Below are 24,076 nucleotides of genomic sequence, written 5' to 3' on the forward strand. Positions count from 1 at the left end.
CGCCCTGAGTCATAACTGAAGGTCTGTTAAGCGAAAATCTGCACATAAATTTTTTTTATCGACGATCCGTTTTCGCATTTACTGCAGTCTTTGTGAGCAGCACTGCACGGGCCGCTACACTCCCTCACTTTGCTGGTACCACAAAACTCACACACCATTTCTCAAAATTAAATAGTAAAGCATAGTAGGCCAATAACGGTGCCACAAAAAAGGCGCTTTGCTTGCAAAAACTGGAGTAGAAGATTTTATTTTTTCATCGTGCATGTATAGTTGACAGTATGGTGAATCCAAGGTTTCGACCTTCAGAACCTTCTGGACAACTTTTTGTGGCAAAAAACTAAGAAATTTTCTTTTTTCAGATTTTCGCCTATCACTAGGAAATTATGTGTCCTACTGAAAATGTTACCGTTACGAAAATAAAAGAGAATTAAATTTTATGTCGAATGACCTACTTATATGTCAAAATCGATGCAGCCGTTTGGCTGCAATCAGTTGTCAAAGTTCGTTCATTTTTACCAATTTGACTAAAAAGTCGGCTACTCCAAATGAAAAATGTCATGTTATCAGAGTTGTGGGACATGAAATTTCATGTCATGATAGCATCCAGTTTACCAGTTTTAGGCACTATCAAGCATTCATACACTAGAAAGCCAAAGCAATACATTTCTTTTTTTCTTGTTCAGAGTTATTCAATGAAATAAAATATCCAGTGGGAAGACTGGCCTGTAACGAGCACATACGTGTTTTCTATGTATATCATTTTAAGTTTCCTCATTCATGGGCATTTATTTCATTTTTATTTGTGCCTTATGGCTCTGACCACTATGGGACTTAACTTTTAAGGTCATCAGTCCCCTAGCACTTAGAACTACTTAAACCTAGCTAACCTAAGGACATCACACACATCCGTGCCCAAAGCAGGATTCGAACCTGCGACCGTAGCGGTCGCGCGGTTCCAGACTGTAACGCCTAGAACCTCTCGGCCACCCCGGCCGGCTATTCATGCCTTAATTGCTAAAAGAAACCAAGTACATAGTAACGGCCAATGTGTCTTTGCATATGAGCAATATAAAAATTTACACAAATGAATAAAAGGACATGATAACATTAAAAAAAACAACATTTTATCAAATTTCAGTTCCATCGAGGTCGTTTGGGAGCCTGCTGCAGGTCCCCATTCTAATATCCAACCTTCAGGGTCCACTGCGACACATTCACCAACTTCCTCATCCTGGAACATGTCTTTGATCCATTCCTCATCCGTCCAACTGGAACTGATGAAACTTGGATTAAGAGACACTGTTAGTGGGACAGCTGAAAGGCGAGCTGATGGCTGGACTTGCAAAGTACTGCAACGTATCTGTGATGAGGACCTTCGTGCTAGAGATGTTAGCACTGCACGGGAATTCCAACTGGGCGGCTCTGGACAAGCTCAGGTAGGAGCTTCTTGGAAAACCTACTTGAAAGGCTAACATCGGACGAAGGAAGGTGGCACTTATTGTGATCCTGTCATCAGGTGCCTTCTAGACGCAGGACGAAACCTGATCCACGGCAGTGGGGCTGGAGGAAAAACTTAACAGGCTTGTTTCCCATGAAGATGACAAAAGATGCGGTACCACACATAATAGTTTCAGTGTCCAATAGTGGTTTTCTGTATACTATAAGTGCACTAAGCACTCCGTCTCCAGGCCACACGTGGCCCATTGGGACCATCCGACCGCCGTGTCATCCTCAGCTGAGGATGTGTATAGGAGGGGCGTGTGGTTAGCACGCCAATCTCCCGGTCGTCATGATGGTTTTCTGTGACCGGAGCCGCTACTGTTTGATCTAGTAGCTCCTCAGTTGGCTTCACGAGGCTGAGTGCACCTCGAAAAATGGCAACAGCTCGTGTAGGCCCGGATGGTCACTTCGGTGATCCGACGGGAACCGGTGTATCCACTGCGACAAGGCCGTTGCCGTGCAGTGACTTAAATTTTATGTAGCTACATTTGGGAAGCACTCTTGTTAATATGTTTGCTCGGTTTGAGTTTTAATATCTGGACAATGTTTTGAAAGGAGGGTATAAGATGAACATCAACAAAAGCAAAACGAGGATAATGGAATGTAGTCGAATTAAATCGGGTGATGCTGAGGGAATTAGATTAGGAAATGAGACACTTAAAGTAGTAAAGGAGTTTTGCTATTTGGGGAGCAAAATAACTGATGATGGTCGAAGTAGAGAGGATATTAAATGTAGACTGGCAATGGCAAGGAAAGCGTTTCTGAAGAAGAAAAATTTGTTAACATCAAGTATAGATTTAAATGTCAGGAAGTCATTTCTGAAAGTATTTGTATGGATTGTAGCAATGTATGGAAGTGAAACGTGGACGATAAATAGCTTAGACAAGAAGAGAACAGAAGCTTTCGAAATGTGGTGCTACAGAAGAATGCTGAAGATTAGATGGCTTGATCACATAACTAATGAGGAGGTATTGAATAGAATTGGGGAGAAGAGGAGCTTGTGGCACAACTTGACTAGAAGAAGGGATCGGTTGGTAGGACATGTTCTGAGGCATCAAGGGATCACCAATTTAGTATTGGAGGGCAGCGTGGAGGGTAAAAATTATAGAGGGAGACCAAGAGATGAATACACTAAGCAGATTCAGAAGGATGTAGGCTGCAGTAGGTGCTGGGAGATGAAGAAGCTTGCACAGGATAGAGTAGCATGGAGAGCTGCATCAAACCAGTCTCAGGACTGAAGACCACAACAACAGCAACAATCTCGATGTTAGATATTATGTGCAACGAGGAATACTTACAAGTTCGTGCTTGTGTAATCTGGACTGATACAACACTTTGAGCCACACCGGAAATGAGAAACATGTTAGATTGAAGCTATGCTCGGATATCCTCTCTGCTGGTTCCAAGCGTCGCGCTCAGGAGTAAACTCAGTAAACAGTACAAACAATCCTCTTGGAGGGACATCCGCAACTGAGCATTATACCAGAGGCTGAAAATACCGCTACAGTTGTACGGTTATTTTATTACCAAACGACGGCTTTCGGACTCTTATAAGCCCGTCTTCAGGTGTCGTAACTTGGCGCTGTGACTCCCGAGCGCCGCAGTGGACGTGTGCTAGGAGCGATGCGCTACGTACGAGCGTAGATCAGGAGCAAAGAGCTGCCAAACTTATGAAGGACTACAATAAAGTACTTACCAAAGTCGATCTACGTTTGTTGCGAGTGAGATCAGAATATTTTCATAATTATCCTGAGCACAAAAAGAATCCAAGATTAATGATTTGTGACGGAAAATTTGATTACTTCATCACATGTGTGTCACAAACATTGCACATAATAGTGTTACAGATTCATTTACTAAAAATAGTTCTTTTAGGTTTAATGTAACAGATTAATCAACAACTTCAGTGTAATAATTATTTAGGTAAAAGCAAAATGAGGCCCTAGAGTGCTGTGTGCTCGGCTCCCCATTTTCCCATGGAGCCCAAGTTACATACAATTCACTTCATTCGTCAATGGGGCAAAAAAAAAAAAAAATCAAACCTGAATAAGAAGGACAACCCTAGTGCTTAGACACAATGAAGAACCTGGACTGACGAAATGATGTGGACACGCTGGGCATAGCATTACGGACCCTATACATCATACAACTAAATCAAAAGCCTTCTAGACGTCGTCAAATCCTATGAAGGAATGTAGTTACCGTTCATTTAGTTGGTTCAAATGGTTCAAATGGCTCTGAGCACTATGGGACTTAACATCTGTGGGCATCAGTCCCCTAGAACTTAGAAGTACTTAAACCTAACTAACCTAAGGACATCACAAACATCCATGCCCGAGGCAGGATTCGAACCTGCGACCGTAGCAGTCGCGAGGTTCCGGACTGCGCGCCCAGAACCGCTAGACCACCGCGGCCGGCCATTTAGTTGTTTTTCCCATAAAATTGTGTGGGTTATATCTCTAGACGTATAGGATCCGCCGTGTTACATGGAAACATTGCTCTTATTGCAATTTGTGAGTGAGCGAGGTAGATTCTAAAGATATTTTTAGATACACCTGTAGCAAGTAAAACCAATACTATAACTTTTTCTAGAATAGTAAGCATACTGGTCTACTAAAAGTCGTCAGCTGTGTCATTGGTTGCACACATTAAAGGAATGAAATTGGGAAGTCTGTACCTAACGGGTAAACAACCATTTTGAATTAACTCCAAGGGCATGTAATCAGTATGAGGTGCCTTTCTAGAATTTAATCAACACAGAGTGTCTCAACACTCGTTGTCTGCTTGTGGAGCTATCGTACAGGAGTATCTTGGTTCTTGATGCCCATTTTTTGAGAAATTTTTGATTCGATTTCAATTAATGCTGTGCTGACAGCACTTGTAGCTATTTGTGCAACCTGTGTTAAGATACTGGAGGATGTATATTTCATTGCTATTGCTTCCATTAGACTTCATGAGGTAAGAAGAAACTTACAATTGAAGATTAGGGAGGCGAGGAATTTTCAATTCGCCTTAATTATTTTCACTGTTTCTAGACGTTATTTTCAGCTCCTTAAACTGAAAAGACGAAGAATAATCATATACAAACTGGAACATATCTCAAACAGTTGGGTTCTACTGATGAAAGATTGCCAGTGCTCCAGATAAACTTCATTGTCAGGTGGAAGAACATAATATAGCAAGTTTTAAAGTAGGTATGAAAATCAGTTTCAGTTATACTAAAAAAGTACACTAAAAACAGTTACATTAAAAAACGAAAAATTCAGAAATCGAAGCGAGATGATAGCGATTAAGGTCAAAGTTATTGAATCAGTTGACAATGAGCTTTTGTGTTTAGTGCAGCTGAAGATAGCTAGTGGGTAGAGTCGGGAAGAAATCATCACAAGAATGAAAATAGCATGTAGTGATTTTCTCAATCAACATACACCCATCAGAAACACGTTTTCTGGGACAGGATAAAGTTTAAGTTGGCAGTTATGTATGATTACAACTTGATAAGAGAAATGTCCTACTTTTACATACGGTATAAGCACTCAGAGATGTCTAGTGTAAGTTGTATTAATGCTGCTGGCATAAGAAAAACCTGGTCAGACAGTTGCAAAACCCCGTGCAACAAATAACATCGTACAGAATGTATGTGGCACCAAATGGGGCTCTTCAGAATTTACGGTACAAACAACACCTTTACCTCTAGTTCGCTACCCCACCTAGCATAACAGCCCCTACATCAAGAAAAGAGATATCGAACTAAATCGCACAATGCGAGTTATTTTGGACACGGTTAACGGCACTCCTGTCTTTTGGCTACCATTCCTAAGTCACCATAACAGCAAAGAGTTTATAAGGATTAAAAACAATGAACAACTTACTTTTCTTTGTTGTCTGTGAAAGGACTCTCTGTGAAAGGACTCCCTCTAAGAAACCATCATTTCCAGAAGCCGTAGCGCTAGAAAATAACTTTGATATTGTGCAGTACTGGAAGACAACCAAGGAGCAGTGAATCTACAGTTACTCCGATGTATAATTCGTGAAAATCGACTGTCTTTGAGCTCCCAAGAAAATGCTATGTGGTCAATTTGACGACTTCTTGGATACGACTTATAGTTCAATTAACTAAATTAGTAACCTAGATCATTTATTATTAATGTTATTTTTAGTTTATGTTCATTAATGTGATAAAGCCATAAAGTAATGAGAATACATCGTACCTTATGAAGTGGCTTTTGCAAGACAGTCGTGGAGAAATTCTCCTGAAAAATAAATCTTACTACATGGAAACGACTAATTTTCTTTTTCTTGAAGATATTGTGTCAAAATGCGTATTACGCTACAGAATAAGAAGAGGAAAACTTATCAATGTAGTCAGCCGCATTTACCTTTGCACTGGGATGAACCAATGTTGCAGAATGTGCACTTCAGTACAGGAAATGAAGTGAGTGCATATGTCAGCGATATGTTTCTGGCTTGTAGAGATAGGTTACAGATCAAATAATTACATGTTTCTTAGAAACACTTACTTTGTGAGAAGTAGAAACTGTAACAGTTAATACAGATGGCGGCGCCGAGTTCTCCAGAGACAGTAAAGTTTCCGAGTGTGTGGGCCGTCACACAGGCGGCAGTGGCGGTATATAAGGCGGTGCGATATCTGCCCACTGCAGTAGCAGCTCCTGCAGCAGCAGCAGCAGCGATGGATGTGCGAGCGCTGTACTTCGTGATATCCGCTCTGCTGACTGTCACGGCGAAAAGGAGTGAGTGAACTTTTAGTAATGGTTATATTATGCAGTGAAATATTCAAAATGTCCAGTTCGTTTCCAAGGAATTTACATAGATCTTATTGTCACTGTCAAGGTTAATCTTTGCGTCATTCAATTTATGCTGTCTCCTCCTGCATGCTTTCTTACAGTTTGCTACAATTTGATTTGCTCTCCCAATTTCTTCATCCTCAGTTATTTGCTCGATATAGACAATAGTTTCATCGAAACATAAACAATTTTATTATTCCAAAACAGGTGGAAGACCAAGTAAAAAATAAACATAGTGTGCTTCAGCACAAAATACTGTATACAAGGTGAGCATTAACAAAAGCGACAACCTGTTGGGTCGGATTACTGACTGGAAATGTAGAAAAAGAGGTTCAATGAATATGTGTTCCGAAATGAATCTTTGCCACGTCAGGTGACACTGATGAATGAAAGTTCCCCTCATAATGTGCCGCGTGTTCCTTGTGTGGTGTCACCGCCAGACACCACACTTGCCAGGTGGTAGCCTTTAAATCGGCCGCGGTCCGTTAGTATACGTCGGACCCGCGTGTCGCCCCTATCAGTGATTGCAGACCGAGCGCCGCCACACGGCAGGTCTACAGAGACTTCCTAGCACTCGCCCCAGTTGTGCAGCCGACTTTGCTAGCGATGGTTCACTGATAAATTACGCTCTCATTTGCCCAGACGATAGTTAGCATAGCCTTCAGCTACGTCATTTGCTACGACCTAGCAAGGCGCCGTTACCAGTTACTATTGAAGCTGTAAAACAAGTACCATCAAGAGCGATGTTCACCATTTATAGATTAAAGTTAAGTATTCCACAGCTACGTCCTTTTTTTGGTAGTCTAATTTCCTTGACCTCTTCCAGACCTCACGCCAGCCTGCATGAGCTAAAACGCGTGCCTTTCGGCTTCCTCTCATAGTGTTGGCTCTCTTGCCAATCCACAACACCTTGTATGTTGCAGTCTGTGTGATTGATGTAGCATACTGTATTCAGCAGCCGGCCGAAGTGGCCGAGCAGTTCTAGGCGCTTCAGTCTGGAACCTCGCGACAGCTACGGTCGTAGGTTCGAATCCTGTCTCGGGCATGGATGTGTGCGATGTCCTTAGGTTAGTTAGGTTTAAGTAGTTCTAAGTTCTATGGGACTGATGACCACAGCAGTTAAGTCCCATAGTGCTCAGAGCCATTTGAACCATTTTTGTATGCAGCATAATGATCTGGTATTCATTTCGAGAACAAGCTGAAGTGATATCAGGTGTTCCCCAAGGAAGCGTCTTGGGACCTCTGCTGTTCCTGATCTATATAAATGACCTGGGTGACAATCTGAGCAGTTCTCTTAGGTTGTTCGCAGATGATGCTGTAATTTACCGTCTAGTAAGGTCATCCGAAGACCAGTATCAGTTGCAAAGCGATTTAGAGAAGATTGCTGAATGGTGTGGCAGGTGACAGTTGACGCTAAATAACGAAAAGTGTGAGGTGACCCACACGAGTTCCAAAAGAAATCCGTTGGAATTCGATTACTCGATAAATAGTACAATTATCGAGGCTGTCAATTCAACTAAGTACCTGGGTGTTAAAATTACGAACAACTTCAGTTGGAAAGACCGCATAGATAATGTTGTGGGGAAGGCGAGCCAGAGGGTGCGTTTCATTGGCAGGACACTTGGAAGATGCAACAAGTCCGCTAAAGAGACAGCTTACACTACACTCATTCGTCCTCTGTTAGAATATTGCTGCGCGGTGTGGGATCCTTACTAGGTGGGATTGACGGAGGACATCGAAAGGATGCAAAAAAGAGCAGCTCGTTTTGTATTATCACGTAATAGGGGAGAGAGCGTGGCAGATATGATACGCGAGTTGGGATGGAAGTCATTAAAGCGAAGACGTTTTTCGTCGCGGCGAGGTCTATTTACGAAGTTTCAGTCACCAACTTTCTCTTCCGAATGCGAAAATATTTTGTTGTGCCCAACCTACATAGGTAGGAATGATCATCAAAATAAAATAAGAGAAATCAGAGCTCTAACAGAAAGGTTTAGGTGTTCGTTTGTCCCGCGTGCTGTTCGGGAATGGAATGGTAGGGAGATAGTATGATTGTGGTTCGATGAACCCTCTGCCAAGCACTTAAATGTGAATTGCAGAGTAATCATGTAGAGGTAGATGAAGCCAAGATGGTGTTTGTGTACGGCCAAGTATATGGAAACGGTCGAGTGCCAGGGCAGCTATACCAAAACAACTATCCTTACAGATGCAAATCACATCACAAAACATTTCAAGCCCTTTATTTCGCCTTGTTCCGGATATGAATACCGGACCATTTTGTTGCTTACAGTATGCTGCATCAGTCACATAGCTTGCAACACACAAGGAACACATGCCATGTGGTCAGTGGAACTGTCATTCGTGAGCACCATCTACCATGGCAATGACGCATTTCCGGACACATGTTCACAGGAGCATCTTTTCTTTGACTTCCTGTCAGTTATCCATCCTTGTAGTTTGTCGATTCTACACTCCTGGAAATTGAAATAAGAACACCGTGAATTCATTGTCCCAGGAAGGGGAAACTTTATTGACACATTCCTGGGGTCAGATATATCACATGATCACACTGACAGAACCACAGGCACATAGACACAGGCAACAGAGCATGCACAATGTCGGCACTAGTACAGTGTATATCCACCTTTCGCAGCAATGCAGGCTGCTATTCTCCCATGGAGACGATCGTAGAGATGCTGGATGTAGTCCTGTGGAACGGCTTGCCATGCCATTTCCACCTGGCGCCTCAGTTGGACCAGCGTTCGTGCTGGACGTGCAGACCGCGTGAGACGACGCTTCATCCAGTCCCAAACATGCTCAATGGGGGACAGATCCGGAGATCTTGCTGGCCAGGGTAGTTGACTTACGCCTTCTAGAGCACGTTGGGTGGCACGGGATACATGCGGACGTGCATTGTCCTGTTGGAACAGCAAGTTCCCTTGCCGGTCTAGGAATGGTAGAACGATGGGTTCGATGACGGTTTGGCTGTACCGTGCACTATTCAGTGTCCCCTCGACGATCACCAGTGGTGTACGGCCAGTGTAGGAGATCGCTCCCCACACCATGATGCCGGGTGTTGGCCCTGTGTGCCTCGGTCGTATGCAGTCCTGATTGTGGCGCTCACCTGCACGGCGCCAAACACGCATACGACCATCATTGGCACCAAGGCAGAAGCGACTCTCATCGCTGAAGACGACACGTCTCCATTCGTCCCTCCATTCCCGCCTGTCGCGACACCACTGGAGGCGGGCTGCACGATGTTGGGGCGTGAGCGGAAGACGGCCTAACGGTGTGCGGGACTGTAGCCCAGCTTCATGGAGACGGTTGCGAATGGTCCTCGCCGATACCCCAGGAGCAACAGTGTCCCTAATTTGCTGGGAAGTGGCGGTGCGGTCCCCTACGGCACTGCGTAGGATCCTACGGTCTTGGCGTGCATCCGTGCGTCGCTGCGGTCCGGTCCCAGGTCGACGGGCACGTGCACCTTCCGCCGACCACTGGCGACAACATCGATGTACTGTGGAGACCTCACGCCCCACGTGTTGAGCAATTCGGCGGTACGTCCACCCGGCCTCCCGCATGCCCACTATACGCCCTCGCTCAAAGTCCGTCAACTGCACATACGGTTCACGTCCACGCTGTCGCGGCATGCTACCAGTGTTAAAGACTGCGATGGAGCTCCGTATGCCACGCCAAACTGGCTGACACTGACGGCGGCGGTGCACAAATGCTGCGCAGCTAGCGCCATTCGACGGCCAACAAGGCGGTTCCCGGTGTGTCCGCTGTGCCGTGCGTGTGATCATTGCTTGTACAGCCCTCTCGCAGTGTCCGGAGCAAGTATGGTGGGTCTGACACACCGGTGTCAATGTGTTCTTTTTTCCATTTCCAGGAGTGTATCAATGCTCACTCTGAATATTGCAATCTGCCTTCCCATAACATTTTTGCGTCCAGTGGCGCTCTCTACTAACACTGCAGTTATTCCTTAATATCTTAATTCTTATCCCACCATGCTGTTCTCATTGCAGTGAGTGTTTTCTAGACAGTCCTTTCCACAATGATTCTGCACAGAACTATCACACTTCTTTTGTGATCTAATTAATTCTTGCATTCTTCTGAAACGGCATCCACCCCTCTAGACCAGGTCACTAACACATGTTCGTGCAGTGACACTCAAAGCATTCCATCTTCAGGCCACAAGTTGCCAGATGAGGATGCGAATAGGAGCGGCGTGGGGTCAGCACACTGCTCTCGCGGTCGTTACGATGGTATTCTTGACCGGAGCCGCTACTATTCGGTCGAGTAGTTCCTCAATTGGCATTACGAGGCTGAGTGCACCCCGAAAAATGGCAACAGCGCATGGCGACCCCGACAGTTACCCATCCAAGTGCCGGCCATGCCCGACAGCGCTTAACTTCGGCGATCTGACGGAAACCGGTGTACCCACTGCGGCAAGGCCGTTGCCGTGCAGTGGCACTCGACCCACAGAAATGTCAGTTCGAATCCCGATGGTGGAAAAATGTAGCTGGCAGTATTTGGCAGGTAAGGGGAGGTGAGGTGGTGGCCTAGATTATATTCCAAACGTTCCGCCATGTCTCAATAACTGACGGCATGTGTCACTGTCGACAGCAATCAGTCCACCGCATGGGGACACTGGGTGCTGCACCCGCGTTGTTGCTATTCGACAGGAGTCGACTACTTCCACGGGGTTTCTTCGTCTCTCTTCTCTTCAATCGTTACAACACACACACAACACTACGCTCCACAAGCAGTCACCGCATTCATTTACTCGACAGAGATACACACTTGATACATCACAACAGGTCACAGGCTCACAACGGCAGTGCAGGATCCCTGCACGCGCCATGTGCTCCCGACAGTCATTTGCTGAGTATGCGACTATCTGGACTTTCTGTAACGACACATCTCGAGCAGTTCAGTTCTCTCCTCTTCCAGTTTTCCCACAGACTGTGACTCATAAAAATTCCTGTGCACCAGCTATGCATATCCCAGAAATTTCAGATTATGGTCTACTTTGAATAACTGCAGACTTCTTTTGTGGAGAAACGCTCTGTTTCCCTGTGTTAGTCTGCTTCTTACGTTCTCCTTACTTCATTCGTCATCCTCTTGTTCCATTCCAAGGTAAGTAAATACCTTATTTCACCCAACGTGTGGTCATTGTCACTAAACTTGTTTCTGTAGTGCCTCAGATACCTATGTTTATATTCGGTTTACCTTCAACAAGTATTCTTATCTGATAAGACGGTTCATTCTATTCAAGAGGCAATATAGTTCGTTCTCTCTTTTACAAATAACAGTAAACTCATTGCTATATTTTCTCCTCGATTTTAGTCCAAATTAATGAAACTTACCTCTGGTGCCTATGTTTCACCTTCTCAAAATACAGGTTGAGCGGTAAGGGGGACAGACACCATCCCTATATTGTTGTTATCGTTATGCTGTGCAGTCCAAAGACTGGTTTGATACAATTCTGCATGCTGCTCTATCCTGTGCAAGCCTCTTTATCTCCGGATAACTATTGCAACCTACATCCTTCTGATTCTTCTTGCTGTATTCAAGTCTCTACATTTTATTCCCCCCCCTCCCCCCCTCCCTCTACACACACACACACACACACACACACACACACACACACACACACACACACACCTCTCCACTACCAAATGGACAAAACCATTATGTCTCAGAAAATGTACTATAATAACTACTTCTTTTTTATTGAACTTGTCGCATAAAGTTCTTTCACCCTCAGTACCTTCTCATCAGTTGCCTTTCCAAACACCTAATCCTTATCGTTTTTCCTTAACATATTTCAAAAGATTCTATTGTCTCCTTGTCTAAAACAGCTTATCATCCACATTTCACTTGTGTACTGTCCAGATACGTTGATAGGAATAGAAAAAAAAGGGAGGAAGGTTTATCTGTTTAGCAAGAGTAATAGAAGGCAGATTTCAGACTACCAAACAGATCAAAACGAAAATTTCTGTTCCGACACTGACAATGTTGAGTGTTTATGGAAAAAGTTCAAGGCAATCGTAAAATGCGTTTTAGACAGGTACGTGCCGAGTAAAACTGTGATGGACGGGAAAAACCCACCGTGGTTCAACAACAAAGTTAGGAAACTACTGCGAAAGCAAAGAGAGCTTCACTGCAAGTTTAAACGCAGCCAAAACCTCTCAGACAAACAGAAGCTAAACGATGTCAAAGTCAGCGTACGGAGTGCTATGCGTGAAGCGTTCAGTGAATTCGAAAGTAAAATTCTATGTACCGACTTGACAGAAAATCCTAGGAAGTTCTGGTCTTACGTTAAATCAGTAAGTGGCTCGAAACAGCATATTCAGACACTCCGGGATGATGATGGCATTGAAACAGAGGATGACACGCGTAAAGCTGAAATACTAAACACCTTTTTCCAAAGCTGTTTCATAGAGGAAGACCGCACTGCAGTTCCTTCTTTAAATCCTTGCACAAACGAAAAAATGGCTGACATCGAAATAAGTGTTCAAGGAATAGAAAAGCAACTGGAATCACTCAAAAGAGGAAAGTCCACTAGACCTGACGGGATACCAATTCAATTCTACACAAAGTACGCAAAAGAACTTGCCCCCCTTCTAACAGCCGTGTACCGCAAGTCTCTAGAGGAACGGAAGGTTCCAAATGATTGGAAAAGAGCACAGGTAGTCCCAGTCTTCAAGAAGGGTCGTCGAGCAGATGCGCAAAACTATAGACCTATATCTCTGACGTCGATCTGTTGTAGAATTTTAGAACATGTTTTTTGCTCGCGTATCTTGTCATTTTTGGAAACCCAGAATCTACTCTGTAGGAATCAACATTGATTCCGGAAACAACGATCGTGTGAGACCCAACTCGCTTTATTTGTTCGTGAGACCCAGAAAATATTAGATACAGGCTCCCAGGTAGATGCTATTTTCTTTGACTTCCGGAAGCCATTCGATACAGTTCCGCACTGTCGCCTGATAAACGAAGTAAGAGCCTACGGAATATCAGACCAGCTGTGTGGCTGGATTGAAGAGTTTTTAGCAAACAGAACACAGCATGTTGTTATCAACGGAGAGACGTCTACAGACGTTAAAGTAACCTCTGGCGTGCCACAGGGGAGTGTTATGGGACCATTGCTTTTCACAATATATATAAATGACCTAGTAGATAGTGACGGAAATTCCGTGCGGCTTTTCGCGGATGATGCTGTAGTATACAGAGAAGTTGCAGCATTAGAAAATTGTAGCGAAATGCAGGAAGATCTGCAGCGGATAGGCACTTGGTGCAGGGAGTGGCAACTGACCCTTAACATAGACAAATGTAATGTATTGCGAATACATAGAAAGAAGGATCCGTTATTGTATGATTATAGGACAGCGGAACAAACACTGGTAGCAGTTACTTCTGTAAAAAATCTGGGTGTATGCGTACGGAACGATTGGAAGTGGAATGATCATATAAAATTAATTGTTGGTAAGTCGGGTACCAGGTTGAGATTCATTGGGAGAGTCCTTAGAAAATGTAGTCCATCAACAAAGGAGGTGGCTTACAAAACACTCGTTCGACCTATACTTGGGTATTGCTCATCAGTGTGGGATCCGTACTAGATCGGGTTGACGGAGGAGATAGAGAAGATCCAAAGAAGAGCGGCGCGTTTCGTCACGGGGTTATTTGGTAACCGTGATAGCGTTACGTAGATGTTTAGCAAACTCAAGTGGCAGACTCTGCGCACGGGCAAAGGGAGCATTTTCTGAAGGTACATCTACATCTACGTTTATACTCCGCAAGCCACCCAATGGTGTGTGGCTGAGGGCACTTTACGTGCCACTGTCATTACCTCCCTTTCCTGTTCCAGTCGCGTACGGTTCGCGGGAAGAACGACTGCCGGAAAGCCTCCGTGTGTGCTCGAACCTCTCTAATTTTACATTCGTGATCTCCTCGGGAGGTATAAGTAGGGGGAAGCAATATATTCGATACCTCATCCAGAAACGCACCCTCTCGAAACCTGGCGAGCAAGCTACACCGCGATGCGGGGCGCCTCTCTTGCAGAGTCTGCCACTCGAGTTTGCCAAACATCTCCGTAACGCTATCACGGTTACCAAATAACCCTGTGACGAAACGCGCCGCTCTTCTTTGGATCTTCTCTATCTCCTCCCTCAACCCGACCTGGTGCGGATCCCACACTGATGAGCAATAGTCAAGTATAGGTCGAACGAGTGTTTTGTAAGCCACCTCCTTTGTTGATGGACTACATTTTCTAAGGACTCTCCCAATGAATCTCAACCTGGTACCCGCCTTACCAACAATTAATTTTATATGATCATTCCACTTCAAATCGTTCCGCACGCATACTCCCAGATATTTTACAGAAGTAACTGCTACCAGTGTTTGTTCCGCTATCATATAATCATACAATAAAGGATCCTTCTTTCTATGTATTCGCAATACATTACATTTATCTATGTTAAGGGTCAGTTGCCACTCCCTGCACCAAGTGCCTATCCGCTGCAGATCTTCCTGCATTTCGCTACAATTTTCTAATGCTGCAACTTCTCTGTATACTACAGCATCATCCGCGAAAAGCCGCACGGAATTTCCGTCACTATCTACTAGGTCATTTATATATATTGTGAAAAGCAATGGTCCCATAACACTCCCCTGTGGCACGCCAGAGGTTACTTTAACGTCTGTAGACGTCTCTCCATTGATAACAACATGCTGTGTTCTGTTTGCTAAAAATTCTTCAGTCCATCCGCACAGCTGGTCTGATATTCCGTAGGCTCTTACTTTGTTTATCAGGCGACAGTGCGGAACTGTATCGAACGCCTTCCGAAAGTCAAGGAAAATGGCATCTACCTGGGAGCCTGTATCACGAGCCTTGAAAAAAGTCAAACGACAACCTTCGAGAAGAAAGACAATGTTCATCTTGTTCTTTGATAGTAGAGGAATAGTTCACCGTGAATGTGTTCCTCCATGACAAACAACGAGCCAGACTCTTTGCATCGAAGTCTTGAAACGTTTGCCACAAGCAGTTCGATGTCGCCGTCCTGATTTGTGGCATTCTCTGGACTGCTCCTTACTGCATCACAATGTAACGCCCCATACTGCTTTGTCTGCTTCCGAGTATCTGGCCAGACGATCTGTTATTGCTATCCTGCATCCACCATATTCCCCCGACATTTCACCTTGCGATGTTGTCTGGTTTCCGCGGGTGAAAAGGCGACTGAAACAAAAGATACGACAGACACCAAACAGGCTGTGACAAAGGAGCAGTTGAAAAATTCACCGCTTGCTTCCGAGATCTCCAGATACGTTGGCGACTGTGTGTACTTAGCCTATGGTCATTCTGTTTTTACAAAAACCTCTCCTGGAACTTTTCTGAGAAACGGAATATGGCCACTGCAGCCATCATGAGCTATTTTCCTTACCAAAGAGAAAAACTCATTTACTGCTTTTAATTCCTTATTTCCTTACCTAATTTCCTAAACATCTACTGATTTAATTCAGCTGCATTCCATTTCCTTTAGCAAGACAATAATGTGTTCCATGGATGAGATCTGCACACTGGCCGTTCTTGCGCTGTGTTAGGAGGACACACAGCTGTGGCAGCGAGAACAGTGGTGGCGGCAGGATGACGTCATCGTGTTCCACCCCCTCGCTTTCCCACACCGAGCCCCTTTCTTGGAAATGGGCTGGTCAAAGAGCACATATTTTGACCTCCCAGTCACAGCTTATTATGTTACCACCCTCTCTCAAACTCTCAATTTTCTGTGCCTTCTTTGCTGGAAATACGCCAACCAGAGAGATTCAGGGTTAAAAGAAACGTAGTTTGCTCTCGCAATCACAGCCCAATATTTTACCACCATTAAAAAGAAACAGCGTCTACCACAGAGCCGGGTATCGTGTTTCGTATTTGATGGCCCGGGGCGCACTACTTACAGTTGCCTAACTCCTGTTGGATCGTGTGTCGCACTCTGCTTAAGCTGATGCTGGTGCACGGATTGTTATCCGCCAGAATGCATCACCAACCACGCACTTGTTGTTGTCCACAGTGGATGAAGCTCGTCGCCTAGATCGACCAGCGTCTAATATCGAATCGCGACCAGCACGGAGGAGGAGGAGGAGGTTAGTGTTTAACGTCTCATCGACAGCGAGGTCATTAGAGACGGAGCGCAAGCTCGGGTGGGGGAAGGATGGGGAAGGAATTCGGCCGTGCCCTTTCAAAGGAACCATCCCGGCATTTGCCTGAAGCGATTTAGGGAAATCACGGAAAACCTAAATCAGGATGGCCGGAGACGGGATTGAACCGTCGTCCTCCCGAATGCGAGTCCAGTGTGCTAACCACTGACGGGACTTGGTTCACGATTCCACAAAAGTGGCTTTGGACCATACACATCCTTCACTCTCCAATGGGTGTCAACTTTGTTTGTCCTTCGGTAGCCAAGAAAACAATAGCTTCACGTTGTTAATAACGTCGATATAGTTCACATTTCCGTATTTACCGCACGCACGTTCCAAAGACGAGAATGCCATCTTTATTCTTTTCCTGAATGTGTAAGCTACCGCTTCTGTTTCGCTCTTTTCTGCTGATGGGTAAGCCTGCGAGCCGAACGGATCATCATCATCATCATCATCATTTAAGACTGATTATGCCTTTCAGCGTTCAGTCTGGAGCATAGCCCCCCTTATACAGTTCCTCCATGATCCCCTATTCAGTGCTAACATTGGTGCCTCTTCTGATGTTAAACCTATTACTTCAAAATCATCCTTAACCGAATCCAGGTACCTTCTCCTTGGTCTGCCCCGACTCCTCCTACCCTCTACTGCTGAACCCACGAGTCTCTTGGGTAACCTTGCTTCTCCCATGCGTGTAACATGACCCCACCATCTAAGCCTGTTCGCCCTGACTGCTACATCTATACAGTTCATTCCCAGTTTTTCTTTGATTTCCTCATTGTGGACACCCTCCTGCCATTGTTCCCATCTACTAGTACCTGCAATCATCCTAGCTACTTTCATATCCGTAACGTCAACCTTGTTGATAAGGTAACCTGAATCCACCCAGCTTTCGCTCCCATTCAACAAAGTTGGTCGAAAGATTGAACGGTGCACAGATAACTTAGTCTCGGTACTGACTTCCTTCTTGCAGAAGAGAGTAGATCGTAGCTGAGCGCTCACTGCATTAGCTTTGCTACACCTCGCTTCCAGTTCTTTCACAATGTTGCCGTCCTGTGAGAATATGCATAAGCCGAACGGATAAGTGAAAAATTTTGCACAACGGATTTTATAACGCTTATTTGTCGCCCTGACACTTACACACTCTCCAGAAGGGTAAGCTTATCCTTTGCTCTATACGTGACATCAACTAGTCGTTTGCAAATGTGGTCGGTTTCTAACCATATCCTCACTATACGCTAGAATGTTCAGATGTGCTTACCTACAAACACTGCCTCCACCAGGTGGTTGCAAACATGAAATACACAAATAAGGAGATAATAAAATGACAAAGGGAAGTACTAGCTATGAAATGATACACTCAGTAGTGTTAAATCCTTTACTCTTCTGCAATTTACTCTATACAAGATTACACAGTACGAGCAACATTGTAGTTCTGCCTATTCACATTTGGTAATCGCTCTGTCTGGCACTGTCCTGTGATATATTCGCGGTCGCTAATTCGAGAGCGGAATACTGACATTAGCTATGGCAATTGCAATTATACGAGGTGCATTCGAGTTCTAAGGCCTCCGATTTTTTTTCTAATTAACTACTCACCCGAAATCGATGAAACTGGCGTTACTTCTCGACGTAATCGCCCTGCAGACGTACACATTTTCACAACGCTGACTCCATGATTCCATGCGAGCGGCGAAGGCTTCTTTAGGAGTCTGTTTTGACCACTGGAAAATCGCTGAGGCAATAGCAGCACGGCTGGTGAATGTGCGGCCACGGAGAGTGTCTTTCATTGTTGGAAAAAGCCAAAAGTCACTAGGAGCCAGATCAGGTGAGTGGGGAGCATGAGGAATCACTTCAAAGTTGTTATCACGAAGAAACTGTTGCGTAACGTTAGCTCGGTGTGCGGGTGCGTTGTCTCGGTGAAACAGCACATGCGCAGCCGTTCCCGGACGTTTTTGTTGCAGTGCAGGAAGGAAGTTGTTCTTCAAAACATTTTCGTAGGATGCACCTGTTACCGTAGTGCCCTTTGCAATGCAATGGGTAAGGATTACGCTCTCGCTGTCCCAGAACGTGGACACCATCATTTTTTTAGCACTGGCGGTTACCCGAAATTTTTTTGGTGGCGGTGAATCTGTGTGCTTCCATTGAGCTGACTGGCGCTTTGTTTCTGGATTGAAAAATGGCATCCACGTCTCATCCATTGTCACAACCGACGAAAAGAAAGTCCCGTTCATCCTGTCGTTGCGCGTCAACATTGCTCGGTAACATGCCACACGGGCAGCCGTGTGGTCGTCCGTCAGCATTCGTGGTACCCACCTGGATGACAATTTTCGCATTTTCAGGTCGTCATGCAGGATTGTGTGCAGAGAACCCACAGATATGCGACCTCTGGAGGCGACCTGTTCGACAGTCATTCGGCGATCCCCCAAAACAATTCCCTCCACTTTCTCGATCGTGTCGTCAGACCGGCTCGTGCGAGCCCAAGGTTGTTTCGATTTGTTGTCACACGATGTTCTGCCTTCATTAAACTGCCGCACCCACGAACGCACTTTCGACACATCCGTAACTCCATCACCACACGTCTCCTTCAACTGTGAATGAATTTAAATTGGTTTCACACCAAGCAAATTCAGAAAACGAATGATTGCACGCTGTTCAAGTAAGGAAAACGTCGCCATTTTAAGTATTTAAAACAGTTCTCATTCTCGCCGCTGGCGGTAAAATTCCATCTGTCGTACGGTGCTGTCGTCTCTGGGACGTATTGACAATGAACGCGGCCTCATTTTAAGACAATGCGCATGTTTCTATCTCTTATCCAGTCCGGAGAAAAAAAATCGGAGGCCTTAGAACTTGAATGCACCTCGTATTTAGAACTACACTCGCGACTAGCAACGTGAAGCCCCAGCATAGAAGGAAAAAGACACGTGATCAGCAATTTACTTTACTTCCCTAACCGCCGGTGCGAATGCACGACCACTACAGTGATGTAATGCTTATCGCTGGAAAGGTTCTCGCCTCAGCGAGGTAACATAAACTCTACCTCACCAAAAGCTCCCGTAGGCCCCTCCACGGCTGCCAGACGGTCCTCAGGCTCTCGCTCGCCACGAGTCCTCTGTCCCAGTGACGAGGTCGCACACCTCGCCAGGACCGACCTCTCTCCTCGACGCCCCAGGAACAAGTCCTTCACAGTCGCTATGCTTTTTCGTAGCTCCTGTTCCTTTTCCTTCCCCCCTTTAATGTCCGTGGCCAATCATGTTGCTGGAAGGCGTTCGTTTCTGAGCGCTGACCAATCTCAGTTTTGCAACCGACCGAAGCTTCTAGAAGCTTCCAGACTGTTCGAGAAGCTTCAGCTCTGGCCGTTGGGAAAACACGCCGCCACGCGTTTTGTGAGCGAGCCCCTGTGTCTTCTCCTTGTACTCGGCCACGCAGCTCCCGCTAAGACGCGGTCCACCCGCCTGGGGCATGGAGGTAAGAATAAGGGGAGATGGCGCTACGTATCCCAGCCGTACTACGTTTTGAAGCCGTGGGGGCGTGGCTCGCTGCCATGATACTCTGACCAAAACATTGCCAGTGTGCTATAGCGCTGCGTGTATTACAGTCGCTAATTGCACCATATACGCATGTAACGTCATCAGATTCGTTGTTTCAATGTTTTTGTTTAAAATAAAATCTTGTAAAGGCGAAATTCCGCGTTTCTTCTGATTAAAAATAGTTTTTAATGTAATATTACGAATAGCTAGCCTTCAATGTAAACGATATAATTTTGTTAATTCAGTAATAAACGTGTATCACAAACTAAATAATAGAAACTGAAAACTAAGTTAGCTATACCCTCCCTCCAAAGCCCCATACATACATCTTGTTTGTGATACGTACTGGGACATTTCAGTTACGTTACACTACTGGAAAACACTGTTCATTACCACCAATATTTACTGAAATACCGTACATAGAATGGCAAATCTACACAGTGTCCTGTTTAGGCCTATACTTTACGCCAGTTAATGTAGTGTTAGCTTTTAATTTGGTACATGATGAAGACAAAGTGAGTTACTCAACACCGCGATTATCGACGATACGTACGTATTATACTGAAACGTGAACTTGAAAACTAAGAATTTAATTCTTTGAATTAACATACCTTTTGCAAATGTTTTGGGTGTGTAGGGAAAACTGATGGTACAGCATTTTCTCGGAGCCTTACTGTTGAAAGGGAAGTTCGGTCTATGTCCTCTTCTCGGAAATGCTGAGAACATATAGTGCTCCATTTAGACGCACGCCAGTTCTTCCTCCTCACGGCATTCTCCCACAGAGCTTTCCGACTTTCATTTTTAGGAAATCTAAAATCATACAGGAGAAAAACACGCTATAGTACAAGTACCGATGTAGCACACGTCCATTCACAATGAAGTTGTAAAATCACACTTAACGAGACAACTTACACATGAAATGTTATTCCCTTCGCTTTCGCATCACAATCAGAACGATCCGTACATCCGAACACCACACAAGTCACCATAATAGCGCAAACTCCTTCCAAAAGCGAGCGACAAGCCTATGCACACAAGCTTACAGCAGCAATGTTTTGGTCGGATTGAGATGGCTACCCTCGGCTTCACATAGCTTCACCGCTGTGACGTCACGGCGTCTCCCTCTATTCTTACCTCCATGGTCTGGGGTTTCCAGGAGCTTATGTTCACTGCTGTCTTCAGCTCTCAGGCCTGCCTGCCTCGCTTGTGTCTTTCCCGATCTCTTGCCAGGCCCCCGTCTCCGTCCGCTTCACTATCGCCCAACGTGCAGATATTCTGCTACAAATTAAGATCCCTAGCCGATGTCAGTATCGTTAATGGTTTCCTGTCTCCATGTTTATATTATTAAAGGGTCTGCTTTCCGGACTGGTAGTTGTAATGTCGCTCAAAATGATGCCACCTTACAAATGTCGGTGCTTATATACCTGCATCGAAATCGAGCTACGTTGCATGTACTCTGCAGCAACGCCCTCGAACAGAAACGTTTTGATCGCCCCGTTATAATATGGTAGAATTTTTCGTCTTTACATCTCCCCCACCCCTCTAGGAAGTCCCCTCGCTGATACAACCACACTTTTGATATCAACTTGATTAACTAATTAATTAATTCTGTCGATTAATTAACCCCTCCCACTCTGGGAAACCCTCCATCTCTCCCCCTCCAATTCCCCACCCGGAAATTGGCAGGAAAAAGACTCAGTTGATTGGCCTTTTGGCGGTACATCGATTGCAGTGTATGGATTGTTGTTAAGCAATTTAGACAATGGAATGTTGTTTATTTAAACAATTTATGCGATACAAGACTGTGTATGAGAGTATTTTATTTATTTATTTTAAGAGTTTGGTGGAAAACTGACTGCAGTGCATGGAATATTGTTTAAACAATTTCTCGTAAACACGGCAATGTATCGTATATTCTTCATTTAAACACTTTATAGTATACAAGGTGGTGCTTGGAATATAGTGTAGTTTTTTTTTAAGAATTTGTCAGGTAATTGTCTGCAGTGTATGGAATATTGTTTATTCAAACATTTTGAGGGTGACAAGGCAGTATGGAATATTTAAACAATTGCGACGTTTTTTATTCTGATCGTGCATGGGAACTCTGAGTGGTCTCAGGTACTGCTGGTGTCAGGGATGCTGACGCTCTGATGTTTCATTTTCCTCACTTTCCGAAGCACACTGGTGCCTAAACACACATAGGAAAATAGAGCAATTACATATCTAAAACTTGAAAAATAAGACAGTCTCGGTTGCAAAATATTTTTTACTTACAAGAAATGACGCGTTTTGCCCTTTTCGGGCCTCATCAGAATGACCTAAGGGCGAAAAATGAGAACAGTGAGGCATATGCAGAGTAAATGTGGATACAGAGTATATATAAAACCCAAAAGAGACAAATTTCCAGATTCTGAAGCCGTCTTTACAATTAATCATAACATGAACTTACCTCAAAATTAATATGGAGAGCCAACATTTGCCCATTAACGCCCACATATGGCTTTAGGTTTAAATTTTCTAAGGAAGTATCGCCCTTTCGTCATGGGATGAATAAAAGCAGTACGAAACCTGGAACTGAGAATACAATGCACAAGTATAACTACAGTTTCGGCTGGACAGGAAAACTCTGACAAACCAAGAAAAATTAAGAAATCTGACGTAACACGGAATCAACCGCCTTTCGGCGTACACAGGAGAGAGTTTTGCGTACAGCTGACAGCTAGTAGATAATGCGATCGAAAACAGCATACGTCAGCCCTCCAAGCCGGTCACACAAACAAAGGGCCGTAGAGGCAAGACTGTACGATCGTAGTTCCAGACATGAAAGGCAGATGGCGTTGGCCAACAAACACGCTTATAAAAAGCGACTGCACAACTAAATTACATACGCAAAAAGCAAATTAGGTAAAACAGTGAATTATTAAAAATGAATTTAGTGCAAGAATATTAATGAAATAGTTCTAATAACACAAAATTAGAAATGGTAAAAAGAAATCTATAAAGTGTAAATTTTTTTGAAACCTGTCAAGCAGTAAAACTAAAATGACGCTAAAACATTACTCAGACTGATAAGGTCAGTTACGAGATAAGGAATAAAGAAAGGTAGTGTCGCATTCACAGCAAGAGTTGCTGGTGGGCTGGAATAGCGGTTTCTGCTAACCAGTCGATCGTTCAGTAAAATACACTATTGGCCATTAAAATTGCTACAGCAGGAAGAGATGCAGATGATAAACGGGTATTCATTGCACAAATATATTATACTAGAACTGACATGTGATTACATTTTCACGCAATTTGGGTGCGTAGATCCTGAGAAATCAGTACCCAGAACAACCACCTCTGGCCGCAATAACGGCCTTGATGCGCCTGGGCATTGAGTCAAACAGAGCTTGGCTGGCGTGTACAGGTACAGCTGCTCATGCAGCTTCAACACGGTACCACAGTTCATCGAGAGTAGTGACTGGCGTATTGTCACGAGCCAGTTGCTCGTACACCATTGACCAGACGTTTTCAATTGGTGAGAGATCTGGAGAATGTGCTGGCCAGGGCAGCAGTCGAACATTTTCTGTATCCAGAAAGGCCCGTACAGGACCTGCAACATGCAGTCGTGCATTATCCTGCTGAAATGTAGGGTTTCGCAGGGATCGAATGAAGGGTAGAGCCACGGGTCGTAACACATCTGAAATTTAACGTCCACTGTTCAAAGTGTCGTCAATGCGAACAAGAGGTGACCGAGACGTGTAACCAATGGCACCCCATACCATCACGCCGGGTGATACGCCAGTATGGCGATGACGAATACACGCTTCCAATTTGCGTTCACCGCGATGTCGCCAAACACGGATGCGACTATCATGATGCTGTAAACAGAACCAGGATTCATGAAAAAAAATGACGGTTTGCCATTCGTGCACCCAGGTTCGTCGTCGAGTACACCATCGCAGGCGCTCCTGTCTGTGATGCAGCGTCAAGGGTAACCGCAGCCGTGGTCTCCGAGCTGATAGTCCGTGCTGCTGCAAACGTCGTCGAACTGTTCGTGCAGATGGTTGTGGTCTT

The sequence above is a fragment of the Schistocerca cancellata genome, chromosome 11 (assembly GCF_023864275.1).
Source record: "Schistocerca cancellata isolate TAMUIC-IGC-003103 chromosome 11, iqSchCanc2.1, whole genome shotgun sequence".
NCBI lineage: Eukaryota > Metazoa > Arthropoda > Insecta > Orthoptera > Acrididae > Schistocerca > Schistocerca cancellata.